Source organism: Cherax quadricarinatus, chromosome 37, assembly GCF_038502225.1.
Source record: "Cherax quadricarinatus isolate ZL_2023a chromosome 37, ASM3850222v1, whole genome shotgun sequence".
Lineage (NCBI taxonomy): Eukaryota > Metazoa > Arthropoda > Malacostraca > Decapoda > Parastacidae > Cherax > Cherax quadricarinatus.
Window position 1 is genome coordinate 26,313,954 of NC_091328.1, and position 20,060 is coordinate 26,334,013.

The window sequence follows — 20,060 nt, forward strand, 5'->3', positions numbered from 1 at the left end:
TATTATAATCATAACCTTGTTCTTTCCTACGTTCACTTTTAACTCCCTTCTTTTTCATACCCTTCCAAGCTCATCAACAAACTTCTGCAACTTCTCTTCAGAATCTTCCAAAAGCACAGTGTCATCAGCAAAAAGCAACTGTAACAACTCCCGCTTTGTGTTAGATTCTTTGTCTTTTAATCCCACTCCTCTTGCCAACACCTGAACACTCACTTCTCTTACAACCTCATCTATAAATATATGGAACAACCATGGTGACATCATGCATTCCTAGCTAAGGCCTATATTTACTGGAAATAATCTCCCTCTCTCCTACATACTCTAACCTGAGCCTCACTATCCCCGTAAAAACTCTTAACTGCCTTCAGTAACCTACCTACCTTGTTTCATTACAATATAAGTTAATCCCGTCCCCTCTCCCTCATAATTACGACACGCTAAAAATGTGATACAATACTGATGCATTGATAAAACCTACAATACATATCAATATCTTGAAAATGGTATAAAATACTGATAAGTTGATGAGTAAGATACATGTAATAATAGGTGTTTTTATTGATGAGACGTTTTACCTACGGGGTAGGCTTCTGCAGGCAAATACATAGAATGGACTGTAAGCAGCAGGAGTACTGGAGAGGTAAAGTTGATGTAATCAGTTGATGAACTAATTACATGATCTTTAACTCGCCACTACTCCTGCTCCCTACAATCCGTTCTCTGCAGTTGACTGAAAGAGTCTAATGCGTTGGCGAAACGTTTCAACACAAAAGATACTCAACTGGTGTGTATGTGTCTTCCTCATCAATGCACATCAGTGCAGTTTTTTTACAGATAACAGAGCAACAATAAATGTCTGCAAGCATATATTTGTTAGTACTCTAAACATGAACAAAGGCATCAAATGTTCTCTTTGCGATTAAACCTTCCCATATATATGCTCGTGTTAGGCACAATGATATGTGATGCACAGACATACGGGCTATTTCGCACTTGTCACATCTTTATGAATGTGGTAAAGCCTTTGGAAATTCAGCCGTTTAATTGTCATTACACTTTGAGCCAAATTTTAATTTTCTAATTCTCTGAAAGATGGTTCTGCTACTCAGAAGCTTGCTGGAGAAGTCAGAAGTTAAAATAACTTTTAGATATTGAGGAACGAATTATGGAGTACTTCGGTAACCATTTCTCTAAATATTCGCTTACAGCCTCTGATGTTGCATCATGAAGCTACGTGCGGAAGAATCAAGGTTCAATACCAAGTTTTTTCTGATAGTTTTTTTCCCTTTCAATTGCACTTGAAATATATTCATCAGGATGACTCCAGCCCAGTAGGTGGCTTGAAAAAATTCGTGACAGGAGATATCTTCAACAGACTGAAATTCATAGCGGATTCAGATTGATACAATTAATATGTTTTAGAACTTTGCGTGAACGACGCTTTGAATGGGGTTTCATATATAAGTTTTCTATTTTTTCACCTTCAAAAAATTTGTAAAAGGAATCTTCAATTTGGAAAGTCTTTATATTCCACTCCAAATTCTTTGCAGTGAGCATGACAGACAATTAATAAACACCTGAGCGGAATGCTTAAATGTCTGAGACACTGGATGGCACGTCAGCAGATAATGAAGCAAAGAATGATCTGCCCTTCAGAAAATTATGATCAGCTTAAACTTACTAGATGGAAATAGGATGTCTGTGCAAATAAAATCCTCTTCTGAGTTCAGATTTATAGGCAAGCGTTTAAAATTTTTATATGAGCATTAGAGTTTGCCATGTGCAGCTATATGATAAGCGAGCGTTGAGGAGGACAATGGACTAATAGCTGAGGTTTAAACTCAAAACAGTTTCACTGTATTTCTATAATATTTAATTATTTAGAGCTTCAAATTAATGGCAATGCCATGAAACCATTATGAGAATAATTGGGAAGCGTTCATTATATTGAGTGCTGTGATATAACAGCATCTGTTTCTGTGATATAACAGCATCTGTATCTGTAATATAACAGCATCTGTATCTGTAATATAACAGCATCTGTATCTGTAATATAACAGCATCTGTATCTGTAATATAACAGCATCAGTATCTGTAATATAACAGCATCTGTTTCTGTGATATAACAGCATCTGTATCTGTAATATAACAGCATCAGTATCTGTAATATAACAGCATCTGTATCTGTAATATAACAGCATCTGTATCTGTAATATAACAACATCTGTATCTGTAATATAACAGCATCTGTATCTGTAATATAACAGCATCTGTGTCTGTAATATAACAGCATCTGTATCTGTAATATAACAGCATCTGTATCTGTAATATAACAGCATCTGTATCTGTAATATAACAGCATCTGTATCTGTAATATAACAACATCTGTATCTGTAATATAACAGCATCTGTATCTGTAATATAACAGCATCTGTATCTGTAATATAACAGCATCTGTATCTGTAATATAACAGCATCTGTATCTGTAATATAACAGCATCTGTATCTGTAATATAACAGCATCTGTATCTGTAATATAACAACATCTGTATCTGTAATATAACAGCATCTGTGTCTGTAATATAACAGCATCTGTATCTGTAATATAACAGCATCTGTATCTGTAATATAACAACATCTGTATCTGTAATATAACAGCATCTGTATCTGTAATATAACAGCATCTGTATCTGTAATATAACAACATCTGTATCTGTAACATAACAACATCTGTATCTGTAATATAACAGCATCTGTATCTGTAATATAACAACATCTGTATCTGTAATATAACAACATCTGTATCTGTATTGTAACAGCATCTGTATCTGTAATATAACAACATCTGTATCTGTAATATAACAACATCTGTATCTGTAATATAACAGCATCTGTATCTGTAATATAACAGCATCTGTATCTGTAATATAACAGCATCTGTATCTGTAATATAACAACATCTGTATCTGTAATATAACAGCATCTGTATCTGTAATATAACAACATCTGTATCTGTAATATAACAGCATCTGTATCTGTAATATAACAACATCTGTATCTGTAATATAACAGCATCTGTATCTGTAATATAACAGCATCTGTATCTGTAATATAACAGCATCTGTATCTGTAATATAACAGCATCTGTATCTGTAATATAACAACATCTGTATCTGTAATATAACAGCATCTGTATCTGTAATATAACAACATCTGTATCTGTAATATAACAGCATCTGTATCTATAATATAACATCTGTATCTGCAATATAACAGCATCTGTATTCGTAATATAACAGCATCTGTATCTGTGATATAACAGCATCTATATCTGTAATATAACAGCATCTGTATCTGTAATATAACAGCATCTGTATTCGTAATATAACAGCATCTGTATCTGTGATATAACAGCATCTATATCTGTAATATAACAGCATCTGTATCTGTAATATAACAGCATCTGTATCTGTAATATAACAGTATCTGTATCTGTAATATAACAGTATCTGTATCTGTAATATAACAGCATCTGTATCTGTAATATAACAGCATCTGTATCTGTAATATAACAGTATCTGTATCTGTAATATAACAGCATCTGTATCTGTAATATAACAGTATCTGTATCTGTAATATAACAGCATCTGTATCTGTAATATAACAGTATCTGTATCTGTAATATAACAGCATCTGTATCTGTAATATAACAGCATCTATATCTGTAATATAACAGCATCTGTATCTGTAATATAACAACATCTGTATCTGTAATATAACAGCATCTGTATCTGTAATATAACAGCATCTGTATCTGTAATATAACAACATCTGTATCTGTAATATAACAGCATCTGTGTCTGTAATATAATAGCATCTGTATCTGTAATATAACAGCATCTGTATCTGTAATATAACAACATCTGTATCTGTAATATAACAACATCTGTATCTGTAATATAACAGCATCTGTATCTGTAATATAACAACATCTGTATCTGTAATATAACAGCATCTGTATCTATAATATAACATCTGTATCTGCAATATAACAGCATCTGTATTCGTAATATAACAGCATCTGTATCTGTGATATAACAGCATCTATATCTGTAATATAACAGCATCTGTATTCGTAATATAACAGCATCTGTATCTGTGATATAACAGCATCTATATCTGTAATATAACAGCATCTGTATCTGTAATATAACAGCATCTGTATCTGTAATATAACAGTATCTGTATCTGTAATATAACAGTATCTGTATCTGTAATATAACAGCATCTGTATCTGTAATATAACAGCATCTGTATCTGTAATATAACAGTATCTGTATCTGTAATATAACAGCATCTGTATCTGTAATATAACAGTATCTGTATCTGTAATATAACAGCATCTGTATCTGTAATATAACAGTATCTGTATCTGTAATATAACAGCATCTGTATCTGTAATATAACAGTATATGTATCTGTAATATAACAGCATCTATATCTGTAATATAACAGCATCTGTATCTGTAATATAACAACATCTGTATCTGTAATATAACAGCATCTGTATCTGTAATATAACAACATCTGTATCTGTAATATAACAGCATCTGTATCTGTAATATAACAACATCTGTATCTGTAATATAACAGCATCTATATCTGTAATATAACAGCATCTGTATCTGTAATATAACAACATCTGTATCTGTAATATAACAGCATCTGTATCTGTAATATAACAACATCTGTATCTGTAATATAACAGCATCTGTATCTGTAATATAACAACATCTGTATCTGTAATATAACAGCATCTGTATTCGTAATATAACAGTATCTGTATCTGTGATATAACAGCATCTGTATCTGTAATATAACAACATCTGTATCTGTAATATAACAGCATCTGTATCTGTAATATAACAACATCTGTATCTGTAATATAACAGCATCTGTATCTGTAATATAACAACATCTGTATCTGAAATATAACAGCATCTGTATCTGTGATATAACAACATCTGTATTCCCCCTATTATTCAAGCTTTCTGAAGGCTTCAAAAGTTAAACATTTCCCCAGAATTTATTTTATTTCACTATCAATGACTTTGAAAAGAAGAGATACAATTGATAGTTTATCCAGGGTTTTCAAAAGAATGGGAAAGGGGCACAGAGGTACATATTCATGCCTCCCTGACCCACAGAATTTGAGTCTATGATGAAATGTGAAACTTGTTTAAGCCAGATTGTGAATGACAACAATGCTCTTGAGTTTAGACTGAAACTGAGTACTTTATGTGGCTTGGGACCATATGCTCCTGTTATATGCCTTCGAAAAGTAAGGGTGTAAGTATGTTCAAAGTTTTAAATAATAAGAACCTGCACAAACTCACACGTTAAAAAGCTAGAAGGCAAACGATTTCCCATGTAACGTTGTTTTGACATCTCCAGCATTCTTGCGAAGTATTATATATTACTGGGAATTATTACTAGTTCATGTAGTATACAGTGCTGAGAGGAAAATACAGGAACCATTATTTAGTTTCTGTCTCTAGTTGACAATAGTTATAACTGGTCCTGCAATAAAGACTACTGGAAATGTAATTAGCATTTTATTTGATAATAGAGCTGCTCTTTGAGCCTTTTATAATACACTGGAACTACATAAAGAACATTTTATAATACTGGAGCTATACTGTGATCATTGTAGTATACCTGATTTGTACTATGAGTAATTTATATAATAGCGGAGATGAACTGTGAGCTTGGAACATCTTTCCAGAAGTGCACTGTGAAAATTTTTTATGGTGCTAGACCGCTTTTAGCTTATACTAAATGCTGGAGTAGCCCTACATGTATTAGATATACTATGGGAGTTTCATTACAAGTTTATAACATATTGGAGCTGCTCTGCGAACATTACTATAATACGAGAGATTATCATTCACTGTCGTTGAAAAGTGATAACTCACGGGGGAGGTTCCTTGACGCTAACCAGAAGCTCGGATCTAAATAACGGAATCTGTGCTCCCCTCTCGAGGAAGGGAAGCACAGGCGCTGTATGACCCCTACAAGTTTAGTGCTCTTCTCCCCAGGAATTTAATAATGATAATGAAAGATGACAGCTCAGATTTCTAGGAAGTCAATACCGGTTGAGACTTATTTGTTCAGTGGTTAGAGAATCTGACATTTAGAATTTCGCCTCTTGCAGTTTATATTGTTTGACTGTTTAAACTGTTGTGAAAGGATAAGTCTGATTATTGGTAATTATTTAGCCTGTGAAAAGCTAAATGATAATATTCCTAACATAAACTTTATTTTAGAAATCTTGACAAAGCATTCGGAAGAACAATTTTTAAATGTCACTCCTGTTTGAGCTAGTGCTAAAAATATGATGCCTGACAGTCTTCCCGCGAGATAACATGCAAATGACGTGTGAAACATTTCATGGGGATTAAAAAAAAACGAAAATATGGGGGGGGGGAGCTTAGCAGGTCCAGCCTCCCCGTCTCCCAATTTACTAGGTTATGGACTATATGGCTAGAGATAGTCGAGTTCCTATCTGTGGTATGCGTTGCTCTACAAAAACTAACCAAGCAATGATTCCTCTGGTTGGACGAGGCGATTGAGATGAGTATTGCAGATAGGTATCATGTATACCTTAATGACAACAACATTCTCCATAGCTATCAATCAATCAGTATGGTAACCTTAGACCTGCAAAAGGCCTTCGGTACTGTCTACCACAATATATATAGTAAGAAACTTCAAGCTATCTGTATAAGTTCTGTAGACTGGTTTAAGTCCTACCTCAGCATGTGGAGTTCCCCAAGGTAGTATTCTGGGTCCCTTATTATTCCTATGCTATGTTAACGACATGCCTGTCAGTGTCAAGTGCAAACTCCTACTGTATGCAGACGACAGTGCTTTGTTAGTTTCAGGTAAAGACCCACAAGATATAGTAGCTAATGTATTAACACTGAAACTGGAGTCCTGCAGCAAATGGTTAGTAGACAACAAATTATTATTACACCTCGGGAAAACTGAAGCCATTCTTTTTGGCACGAAACATAAACTGAGAAGGGTAAATAATTTTAATGTCCAGTGTAATGGGGAGCCCATCACTTCAGTTTCCTCAGTAAAATATCTGGGAATCCCCTTTGACCCATGCATGTCAGGAGAATTGATTGGGAACAGTGTAGTAAAGAAAGCGAATGCCAGACTGAAATTCCTCTATAGACAAGCACAGTGTCTACCTACTGAGGCTCGCAGAACCTTATGTCTAGCCCTCATGCAGTATCATATGGATTACGCTTGCTCTTCATGGTACTCTGCCTTGACAAAAAAAAAACTGAAAGATAGACTGCAACTCACCCAGAACAAAATGGTAAGATTCATCCTGCGCCTGGGTCCAAGAGAACATATAGGCCAGGATGAATTACAGCAGTTGGATATGCTGAATGTTGAAGACAGAGTAAAACAACTGAAGTTAAATCATGTTTATAAAATTGCTCACGAACAGTGTCCAGAATATCTTGCTGTCAATTTTGTCAAGGTTGGGAACCAAAGCAATCATAGTACTAGGGGGGGAGAGCACAACTTTGTAGTACCCACAGTCAGTGGCCAGGCTTCAAACACCTTTTATTGTACAGCAATAAAGGAATGGAACAGATTGCCTGCACATGTCAAAGACAGTCATAGCATGAACCAGTTCAAGAAGACTGCCAAAACGTGTCTGATGAATGAAGCTTCAGAAAAGGAGGGGAATGATTTTTTTATTTTTTTACCTAACACACGTGTAACTTTACCTTATTCCTAGTAATGACCCTCGTATTGTAGTCTTAATGACCCTCGTATTGTAGTCTTAATGACCCTCGTATTGTAGTCTTAATGACCCTCGTATTGTAGTCTTAATGACCCTCGTATTGTAGTCTTAATGACCCTCGTATTGTAGTCTTAATGACCCTCGTATTGTAGTCTTAATGACCCTCGTATTGTAGTCTTAATGACCCTCGTATTGTAGTCTTAATGACCCTCGTATTGTAGATAGTCTTTTTAGTATGATAAGATGTTATCTCCATTATAGAATAATAATAATAATAATAATAATAATAAGGTAAAAGGACCCCAATGGAAATAAGTCACACTGACTTTTTTGGGTTATCCCAGGTTCTCTACACATATGCTGCTATGTATGATAATCTATGTAACTGTATTTGTGTATACCTAAATAAACTTACTCTGTTAGCCGACGGTGGATCGAGTCTTGCTACATCTACATCGTTATTACTGTTATGTATATTCTTCATCATTTTATGTATCACCACATATAATTATCATCGTTTTAATCATCATTGTAATTATCATCATAATCACTACTATCAAGGTAATCGAATCATAAAAATCAGTATCATCATCACATTTATGTCGTTATTATTATCATTATCATCATCGTCATTGTCATCAACATGCTATTAAGAGCATAACATAAGAAAGAAGGAACACTGCAGCAGGCCTACCGACCCAAGCGGAGCAGGTCCATGTTCCCCCCCCCCGGATTAGACCAATGACCCCCCCGGATTATCCCAGTGACCCACCCAGCCTGGTCATCTCCACTCAAGGATGGAGCACTGCACCAGACCCAGCAGCACAAGCTAGTCAGGTCCAACTCACACCCACCCACACCCACTCATGTATTTATCGAACCTATTTTTAAAACTAAACAACATTTTAGCCTCAATAACTGTACTCGGGAGTTTGCTCCACTCATTCACAACTCTATTACCAAACCAGTGCTTTCTTATATCCTTCCTGAATCTGAATTTTTCCAACTTGAAACCATTGCTGCGAGTCCTGTCATGGCTGGAAATTTTCGGCACGCTATTTACATCCCCTTTATGTATTCCTGTTTTCCATTTATACACCTCGATCATATCCCCCCTAATTCTACGCCTTTCGAGAGAGTGCAGATTCAGGGCCCTCAGTCTATCCTCATAGGTAAGATTTCTGATGCATGGGATCATCTTTGTCATCCTCCTTTGTACGTTTTCCAGAGCATTTATATCCATTCTGTAATACGGTGACCAGAACTGAGCAGCATAGTCTAAATGAGGCCTAACCAAGGATATATAAAGTTGAAGAACAACCTGAAGACTTCTATTATTTATACTTCTAGATATGAAGCAAAGAATTCTGTTAGCTTTGTTGCGAACACTAATGCACTGTTGTCTTGGTTTTAGATTACTGCTAACCAGAACTCCTAAATCCTTTTCGCAAGTAGTATTAAGTAGTATTAAGATCTACATTATTTAGTTTATATGTGGCATGGTTATTTACCTGTCCAACATTTAGAACTTTGCATTTGTCAATATTAAACTGCATCTGCCACTTCTCCGACCATTGCGTCAGTTTATTTAAATCATCCTGGAGTGCTCTAGTGTCCTCATTAGAATGAATTGGACGGCCTATTTTGGTGTCATATTATTATTATTATTATTATTATTAGTAGTAGTAGTAGTAGTAGTAGTAGTAGTAGTAGTAGTAGTAGTAGTAGTAGTAATAATAATATTATTACTACTACTACTACTAGTACTACTACTCATAGTACTAATATTTCTACCTTTACATTTTTACAATAAAAATGGTAAATTAGGACATAAACAGGTCGTATCTGGTTTAAATTTTCTGTGAATCCAAAGAGATCATTATCCTAAAATACACAAGTCCATTTCAACTAGAATCCACTCAGATATCACACTCATGAATTATCGCATGAACAGCACTGTTTCAGTTTTTTCTCAGCTCTTCGAAAAAAAATTTAACTTACTCAGGCCAAAATCAATCCAAACTTTTCTCTAAAACCGGCTAACCTGATATAGTGCCTTTGGAATGGTAGGCATTCAGTTTCGATCCAAGAAAGAAGATAAGTCTGGTTCTTTGTATCAAGAGCTTACCAGCATAACAAAATAATTCAATAAGATAAAATAAAATTCAACCATTTCGAAATTAAGAGGCAAAATTGGTATCTATGTACACTCTATTATATATATCAACATTCTTTTCAGTACGATACACTAAAGTTTTGAAGCTAATCAGAGGAGCCTGTTTCTTCCAGTTACACGGAAACAAAATTTGGGAATGACGTATATAGCATGGTGAATATTTCGCCCACACCAGTATATTGTTTCGTGGAACTTGCCCAGGCCATGAAAATTTGAAGCCAGTCTTAAGACGCTCTTTTAGTAATAAACGAAAATGGTTGAGAAAGCAAACTTAAATAATGCACAGAATGTTCCCTAAAAATAGTTGCTTGCTATTGCTAAAGTAACAAAAGAAAAAAAAAAATTCCGTGGATTTTTTTTTCTAGGTTTCCTTTTTCATTTTTATTGTATTTAAAATTTTCTACAATCCTGAAACAAAAATATTTCACATTGATATTTTAATAATCAACTTTGATAAAACTGACCCCCCAAAAAATGGCACCCTCAGCTCAAAATTTATACAAAATACTTCTTTTGATACCAACAGCATTTAGCGTCTGAAGCTGATCAGAGGAAATATTGACTAGTTATTACATGAGAAACAATTTGCTTTATGAAACTGGCCAATTGAAATTTACACCTCTCAGAGTGGGTGACAAGTTCTTATGATAAACCCAGTAACTGAATAAATTCCAAACTTTTCAAGTTTGTAAGTAAACCAGTTAAATTTCAAATTTGCACTCACCTTAAACTTATGGGGGTGTTATCCTTTTCATACAGTGCATCCTCATTAATCTTTTTAAGCAAATCGGAAGAAGCATATTTCAATTACCGAATAAAAAATAAATATCAATAATTATTCAAAGACTAACAAATTGAGACCATATGCCATCCAACGGCAACCTGGTCGAGATCTGAGGACTATAAAATGAGTTTTTCTCCGGTTATTGCAGGAATTTCAATAAAATCAAGTTATATTTATTATATTATTACTTCAGCAAATGTGCCTGCATGCAGAGGAATGATGCAGTTAGTTAGTTTAACATCTTTTTTATGCATCCCATACCCATCCTTTGGGTGGTAGTCAAAGAGATTACAGAGGATTATAATGGGTCCAGGGACTGGGCCGCGAAGCTCTGATAGGTGAACAAGTTACAAAGGTAATGTACCATTCACACGTCTACACCTGATTACAACTGCAATGCGTTATTGATGTAAATATTAGTTTTATTTACAGTGAGCGAAGTCAGGGTATTTTTTTCCAGAATGGTTTGTAATATGCCACTGTGGATAAAATACTTTGACATATCTTGAACATTTCCGAGTGAGCTGTCTCTGAATTCATTAATTTTATCGCATTCCAGTACATAATGACGCAGGGTGTGATAGTTGTCCATCTGGTAAAGTTTACTTTTCGTTTGGTCTACATCTGGTGGTGGTGATTTAACCTGCCAAAGATACTTGTAACCCAGCCGGAGCCGGGCGGTAGTGACCTCCAAGAGTCTGCTTATTTTTTTGGATGCACCATAAACAGGTGGCTATTCCTGCATGAGATAATGATGATAGATGGACTGACTGAGCCATCACTCTGTATGACAACAATAGCACTACCATGCATCAGTCATTAAATGTTGAAGCCGTTCAAAAGAGGTAAACTAAAAACACGGGAAACCTCACCAGGTCCAGGCACCAGCAGAGCTGATAGATTGAGAGCTTCTTCTCGATTCAGTGAGTGGTGGTGCATTGCCGTTCTGGCCATGCACCACCACTCACTTGGTGGAGTGATTTGTCTGGTTAATTTCGATAAAAATTTCACACTGTTTATCACATAAAATGGTCAAGTCTGCACGGACATGTCTGAATTTCACTCCCCACAGTAGTCGCATTTTTAAGCGCTTTTGTTTTGAAGTTTGAAGCTATGCCAATGAAGGTTAAGGGTTTTGAAAGTTATCTGAACTTTTCCTAGATTATGGGAATGGGTTCAAACACTTTGGTCATAGGACAAGTGAACATGCCAGTTGTTCCAAGAATTTTATCCTAGTTACCGTACACACGTGTTGAAAACTAGAAGCCTGTTGGATGAAGCTTTTCCAAATTAAGAGCGAAATAAACAACAAAATTTAGTATGGGAAAAAATAAAGAAAACCATCCAGGTAACCTTTTAAAGGTGCCACTTCGCTGACTGATAACTAGATGTATTTCGATCGTTGCACTTTCAGAGAAAGTTATCCCCGTATTTCACAATCCCTGTCCCCTGTGCCTCAATGAAAGCAATTTTGTTAGTGCTGAGTGCAGCATAAGATGATAATGCAATTAAATATTAGCTATGAAGGAAACATTTTGCCACAAGTAACTTCTTCAGTCTTTATACAGAGATAATTAAGAAAGTGTATATATAGTGGAAGAACTCAGATGGCAAGCTGTGAAAGGGTAGCAGTAGTAGAACTGCTGTGAGATGGGTAGGATTTGAGAAAGATCTGTCAGCATCATATTACAGCGGTCTCCAGAATGGGTAATATCTTGTTGATCAACAATATGAATATAATGTAACTTTCGAACTGTGCTACTAACGACAATTAGGGCAGCCTCTATACACTTTCGTCTTCGTAAATCCTCTTTCTTAACGTCTAACTTTCCCTAATTGAATTCATAAGGTGTCAAACATCGTCTTTCTGTTGGACACGCGTTTTTACGGTCGCCACGGCGGCAGGCGTTCTTGTGCTATATGATCCTAATATCTAGAGATCTTTCTGTTTCTTCTACAAATATCTTGTCACATCTCCCACATGGTATTATGTATACTCCTGCGATAGTGACAGAGTTACTAATGTGGTTGGTTTCTCGAAGAAAAATGATAACATAATATACCCAGATTGAGAGTCGGTATTAAAACCTGTGCCACATAGTGAGAACACTCTTGAACCTGTTCCACCTGTTGCTTAAGATACTGAACATAATAGTAGTAAAGGAACTGATAACACTGATCTCTATGAACCTCCAGAATCTGTGACTTTGAAAGAACCTCGCTTAATTACTTTACAGGAGTTAAATGGCCATATCAGGGACATTGATCTATTAAAGCAGAAGGCAGAATTGCTTGGATCGCGCTAACAAGAGTGGAATCTTTTAGCAGAAGGAGGAAAAGTACCTCATTTTCGTGCCCGCCACAATAAATAGTTCGGCTCCATTCAATCATACACAGAGTGGTATGTGTTTGTGCATTCATGTGAAGAGCCTTAGGAAGGAACATGGCTCTGAACACCATACTGATGAATGGAGAATATTCATCAGTACCAAGTACAGTGTTATTGAAATTAACAGTGTACTTGTTACTACAATGTTATGAAATGAACCACTGTCATTACAAATCTTACTAAATGTCTAGAAGTAATACATAGATTTAAATGGGTTGTAAAAGCATGCAGTTACATTAAGTTTTATAACCAGCACGATTAGTATTACAGTAAACAATGAGAACATTCTGCCCCTCTATGTAAGTTGTACTCATTTAATGTCACAAACCCGCACACCTCTTCCAAGAAACCCATCACTTGTAATCCCTTCCTTAAATCACTTGCAAAGGCAACTGCTCAAGAAGAAATTCCTCTCTTAACTGTAATAATTTATGACATTTTATATACACTGTTGTATCTAAGCAGGAGTCTCCTGGCGGGGCTGCATCTGCTCTTGTTGCCACCTCCGTAGATAAGAACTAGAGGAACTATGTTTAATTAGGCATAAGGATTATCAACAGCCATCTACACTGCAAATTGAATTATTTGCCATCCTACTGCCACTAAAATTAATGTGGAAAATACAGTGTTTTATGTGTGTAAATTGATGGAATATATTGTAGGTAATAAAAATTAATCTGTAAATAAATAAAGAACCAGCAAAATGGGTGAGCGTCGCTGGGGAAAAAGTCCCCATTGTTTTGAACTTACGGAGAAACGTTAGTGAAAATCTGAAGAATTTTCGTCGCTCTAGAGGTTATATTGGGCTTAAAACCTCTCAAATAGGAGCCGAAATTGTTGGAATTGCAGTCCTGCAGAACGTGAGAATTAGGGGACTGGACAGGACTCCGTAATTAGATGGAAACAGGATATTACCACAGCTGAGTAATGTCTATTTATGTTGAAATTCTGGCCAGTATTTTCTTCATATTTAAGGAAGGGGGTTTTGTGTATGACACACCGTAATCTCCAGACTAATTGGTGAGTGGTATTAAGATAAATTCTCCTTCAATGTATATGTATTCATTTTTTAAATTTAATATACAGTCCACATATTTATATTAATGTTTTACCAGAATTCCTGGTGATGTATATTTCATTTGAAATTAATATAGGTCCAGAGTGACTTGTGGAGAGATAGATTGTAGTAGATATCGAAGGGGGACATTTTTTGCGACCTAGAGTGTCCTAAAATTCCTACTTGTCTCTGTAACCTTGACAAAGAATAATTATCTTTGTTACCATTTACTGGTATGATCTTATGAGCTACATCCAGGTAAATTTAATTTTCCACAATTAACTTAAGACAAGATTTTGGCTCATAATGACTCTGCCAACATGCTCATTGAGAGAAGCCAAATATAGATACCCAAAAATGCAGGAAAAAGGAATTAATGTACAACTGTTATAGATTTCATCACTCACTGGATTATTCCCTTATGATAAAGTTGATACGTTAGCAAAAAAAATACCCTTAAGGAAAATGTTGAAAATAATTTTGGTATGTCCGTGTCTAGCACTGCGAATAATATTCGGAGAGAAGTAAATACTAAAACTGAATGTTGTAGGAAGGCAGTTATAAGCCTGTGTAGATATAACACTCACTATGATAACATGAACTTAGATTAGTACGTTTATGGAGCAACTTGTAATGTGAACCATCTAACTGATGTAGCAATAACTAGGCTTAGGCTTGGTTACACGTACTTCCGACCGTTTAGCAAACAAGATGATGATCAAACCAAATGCAAAGTAAGTGGCCAACCCTATAATCACTGTCTTGAACACTAAGTGCTTAATTGGCCACTTATTGAGGAATATAGAATTATGTGATATGTCAAGTTATTTTATTTTAATGAGAATAAGATACCAGACATATTAAGCAAAGTTTCTGAATTTGTTGGAAGCAGATAAGTCAACTGTAGACAAAAATTCAGATATACTCAAAACACTTTTGGGGCCTAGTTTCTAGGCCTGTTGAGCTACCGTCCACAGAAAAGATATAGGATGCACAATACACTAGGCACTTCCGCGGCTAGTTTATAAAAAGCCATCTGTGCCAGTGATTCATGTTGTGGGACTATAAGAACCATACGAGTCATTGGAAACTCGGCTTAGATTAACAAAATACGACAAGTGGAATATATGTGGGGATATAAAAGTGATAGGGTTAATAATTGGTCTCCATCTTGGTTAAACAAAATATAAGCTTCCTTTATTTGTGGAAAATCCGTAACGACACTAACCACTACAAGATCAAAGAATGTCCGGAAAGAAAAGACCTTATGCCAGGAAAATTCAATATCCAACCTACGCCACTGGTGCATCCACAGAAGATATTTCTTCCACCACTACATATAAAGTTGGGCGCAATGATAAATTTAGTAAAGGCTTTGGATAGTGTGGTTCAGGATATATTTTTACCTTATGGAAAAAAATTGGAAGTTTAAACTGACGCAAAACCTAAGGCCAAAGTATTTCTTTGGCAAGAAATACTTGAACTGTTGTCCGACCCAGTCCTCCTATCAAAACTGATCCCATTGACACTGGTACCAAATACGCTGACCAGAATTTCCTATGAAGTTACAGAGTAGTCAGTTATGTCACATCCGTGCAAAACATGAAAGAAGCCTAAAAAAAAAAAACACTAGATAGCAGTGTATCTCATAAAATGAACTTCCTTCATTTACAACTAAACTTCTTTCCTTCCAGTGTCGGTGTTGTTAGTGATGAAGGGTTGCACCAGGCTATCAGTATAATGGAGGTACACCACTATCAGGCGTTTCAACCCCAGCATGATGGTGGACTACTGTTGGTTCCTTCAGAGAGACACCACTGATGTTCTTAAACGTAAAGAAAATGCTTAAAACGTTTTAAATATTTCCTACTTCCAGTGAGAATATGTTGCTTAATATTCCTGGGTCATTCTTCAGTAGTTATATTGTAATACATATTACGGTTTTAATTAGTCATTATATTACATGTGCAGTAAAAGTTGATGGAACATGAGTTGTAAATAAGCAAATCTTGAAATATGTTTTCCCCGTAACTAAAACTCCTGATGACAGGTCAGTTTCAGCTTCAGGTTTGTAATCAGCAAATTAATATTACATAAGAACTCCTACGTTTATCTCAGTATCAAACCCAACATATTTTTTTTCGTTGTTCATTGATCACAGGAATCATTCTTTACTTATCGATTAAAAAAAATTGATCTCATTATTTATTCAACAATTTTGCAAATTGGAACTCATGCTACTCAACAGCAGGATGACTCCTGTGTTCCTTAGGAATTTACACTAGTCGTAAAAATTTGAAGCCGATCAGATGAGTCATTTCCCAGGGATTCCCGGATTCCAACGATTCCAAGTCTCATTCACTATTTCAGTACATCAACAAATTGTCAGCACGCAAAGGAAACTTAACGGGTACTATTCCGGCACGAAGATCCATTACCCATTAAATATGGAAGCCAAAGGAGGTAAACTGAATATTTAACAAAAATGATAATATCGCTCTAATTTACACACACAAAAAAGATAAGAGTTTCACCTGAATTTCACTCTCCCTTTCGTCAATTTTTCTGGTACTTTTTCCGAGAGTTTCAACCTTCGCCTCTGATGTGGCCTTAGAATTTATCCCAGCTATTATCTGATACTGAGAATTTGTTCAATAACTTTGACCATATGAGACGTGAACATGCCAATTATTATTCCAGGAATTTGCATCTAGTTACCGTACACAAGCGCAGAAAAATTGAAGCCGCTTCGATGAAGCGTTTTCGAGTTATGAGAGAAATATAATCGAGAAGTTAAAGGAAGGAAAAATGAATAAAAATAAAGGTCTCCTTCGAGAATAAATAATTATTACTAATACTTTAATTATCATAATAATACTAACGAACACTAATTTTTTTTATTAAACTTACATGCCACAGACCTGCTATTAGAATTCTCCTATTACTTTTTCCTCATGTACATACCACACATTGCCACACATAGTTTACACAGTGCAGGTCACACAGTGCGTGCATGTAACTCAGTGGAGGTCACACAGTACAGGTCACACTGGCTTGCTATTCCAATTCTCCCAGTACATACAGTGTTTATTTTTTCCTCACGTACATGTCATAAATTGTTAGTGCTTCCTAATTTATGGTTTACACTGTGCAGGTCACACTGCAGGTCACACAGTGCAGGCCACACTATGCAAGTGACAGCGCAGGTCACACTGCTCATGTAACACAGCGCAGGTAACACAGTGCTGGTTACACAGTGAAGGTTACGCAGTGCTGGTCACATTGTAGGTCACACAGCGCAGGTCACAGTGCATATAACAAAGTGAAGGTCACACAGTGCAGGTTACATTGCAAGTCACACAGAACAGGTAACACAATGCAGGTGTCACAGGTCACATTGTAAAGGTGACAGCGTAGGTCACACTGTTCAGGTCGCGCTATGGAACTCTTTCCTTACATTCTGGTAAGGTGTTGTTATTTCTGTCGGGTCATACAGTGCCACTTTTTTCTTACTTCCAGGTAATACAATGCCACTGTTTTCTTACTTCCAGGTAATACAATGTTACTGTTTTCTTACTTCCAGGTAATACAATGTCACTGTTTTTTTAGTTCCAGGTAATACAATGTCACTGTTTTCTTAGTTCCAGGTAATACAATGCCACTGTTTTCTTAGTTCCAGGTAATACAATGTCACTGTTTTCTTACTTCCAGGTCATACAGTACTACAGTACCTGCAGTACCTGGTGGTGTTATCTTTCTTGCACTTCTCCTCTCAGAATGCACTGAGAGGAGCAGTGTCAGGGATATAAATTTCAGTAAAGATGCACTTAAATATTAACCACAACATGCCTATTTTTTAGATTAATTTTTTCTTAGTTGGTGGTGAACAAGTGACATGCAGCCTTAATGACCCTCGTGTGTTGAGTGAAGCCTAATTAACCAACCACTGTTTCCTTAATTTCAGTTTAGAGAAGTGTTGTTGTTTCCTGACCACCAGTCACTCACATCTGTTGTGGCTTTCCAGTTTTCGTATTAACATATTTCACAATGGACGCACAGTTTAGAGAAGAAACTTTAGATTACATTTCGGTACATTTGAAATGTTTAAAATTTCCTCCCCAGAAGGTGGGTTAGTTGTGAATTGTTCCATTTACGGTTCTGTGAAATATATTTTTGTTTAAAGTGATATTTGCTGTTTTCGTTTGTCCTGCGCCAAAAAATAAAAATAAAAACAAAAAAAGTTCAGTAAATCTGTAAAATGGCCTGGACATCAAATATTTAGTTGGGGTATTTCATGATGTGATGAATTACGTTATGCAAAGCCACTGCCACCGTATATATTGCTTGTTACTATTAATAAGTTTCTAATTTTAAGAAGCAGCAGTCTGGGATGAATAAATTCCCACAATTTCATTGTGAAAACGAATGAAAAAAGTCACACAAGCCCGGACGGGAAAAACTGATTTACTGTTTATGGAAAATGAAATACTGAGCATCGAGCGGATGACTATATTTTTAAAGTCGTCAGAATAAACGGTGACCTCTAACCACTGCGGTCAGAGGTCACGTGAGGTCACGTGAGGTCACTGTCCTAAGCTGTCTGGGAATTAGCGTGAGGTGTTACCGAGACCATGGCTTGCTGTAGTGTCTTGGAATCTCAGTTTAAAGTGTTGAAGGAGGTTCTACTTCTTCAGGAGGAAAATAGAAGGCAGAAGCTTCGCCTTGATGGGTTTTGGAGTGAGAGTGAGAGTTAGATGGTTGGTGCTGGTAAGAAGGAAAAGGATACCAGCAGTGAGTTAAAGAGTTGCAGCTACTTTAAGTAGCAAGTGCTTCACAATTCAGGAAGAAGGAAGATAAGGAAGCTTAATAGAGAAGATGTGAAGATAGGAAATCGATTAAAAGCATCGGACACAGAATCTGTTTGGCTACAGTTTCTCGAAGGTTGTAAATTTTGAGTGTGATTTTCAGGCCCTCAACCCTTGATAGGGAGTGCGGTAGGCTGCTATGTCTAGATATGAAAATGTTGTGTTGATGGGAGATTTTAACTTTATACAGATTGAATGGAACAGTGTGACAGGAAATCTTGAGTCTAGTGACTTTCTTGATACGGTTCAGGATTGCTTTTATAACAGTTTGTGACAGAACCAACTACAGGAAACGACCTGCTTGACTTGGTTCTTTCCAACAAAGAATCACTAATTAATAAGCTTGAGGTTAATGATGAACTTGGGGAAAGCGACCACAAATCACTTAGTTTCAATATATCATGCAATTACCCTAATAGCTGCAATCAAGTCTCTGGCCCTCCTCATGGGATTGAGAAATTACCTGACTGGGCTAAATTGGGGTGACTTGACTATGGGTCAGGTAGGTGGAGTTGGTTGCAATTATGACGTGTTTCAGAGCATAGTTCTAGCTGTCCAGACAACTTTTGTTCCGAGTAGGGAAATTAGGTCAAACAAAAATAATCCCAAATGGATAAACAATAGATTAAAACATCTCATTGGCCAAAAGAGAGGCATATATAGGCGTATCAAAAGAGGGGATGGGCAGTTAAGGAATCAAAATATTCAATTATATATATATATATATATATATATATATATATATATATATATATATATATATATATATATATATATATATATATATATATATATATATATATGTAAAAGGAATAAGAAAAGCAAAAAGGGATTATGAGGCTAAAGTTACAAGGGATTTGAAGACTAACCCAAAAGGGTTCTTTCAAGTATACAGATGTAAGATTAGGGACATGATAGACCCACTTAAGAGTAACTCAGGTCAGATCGCTGACAGTGATAA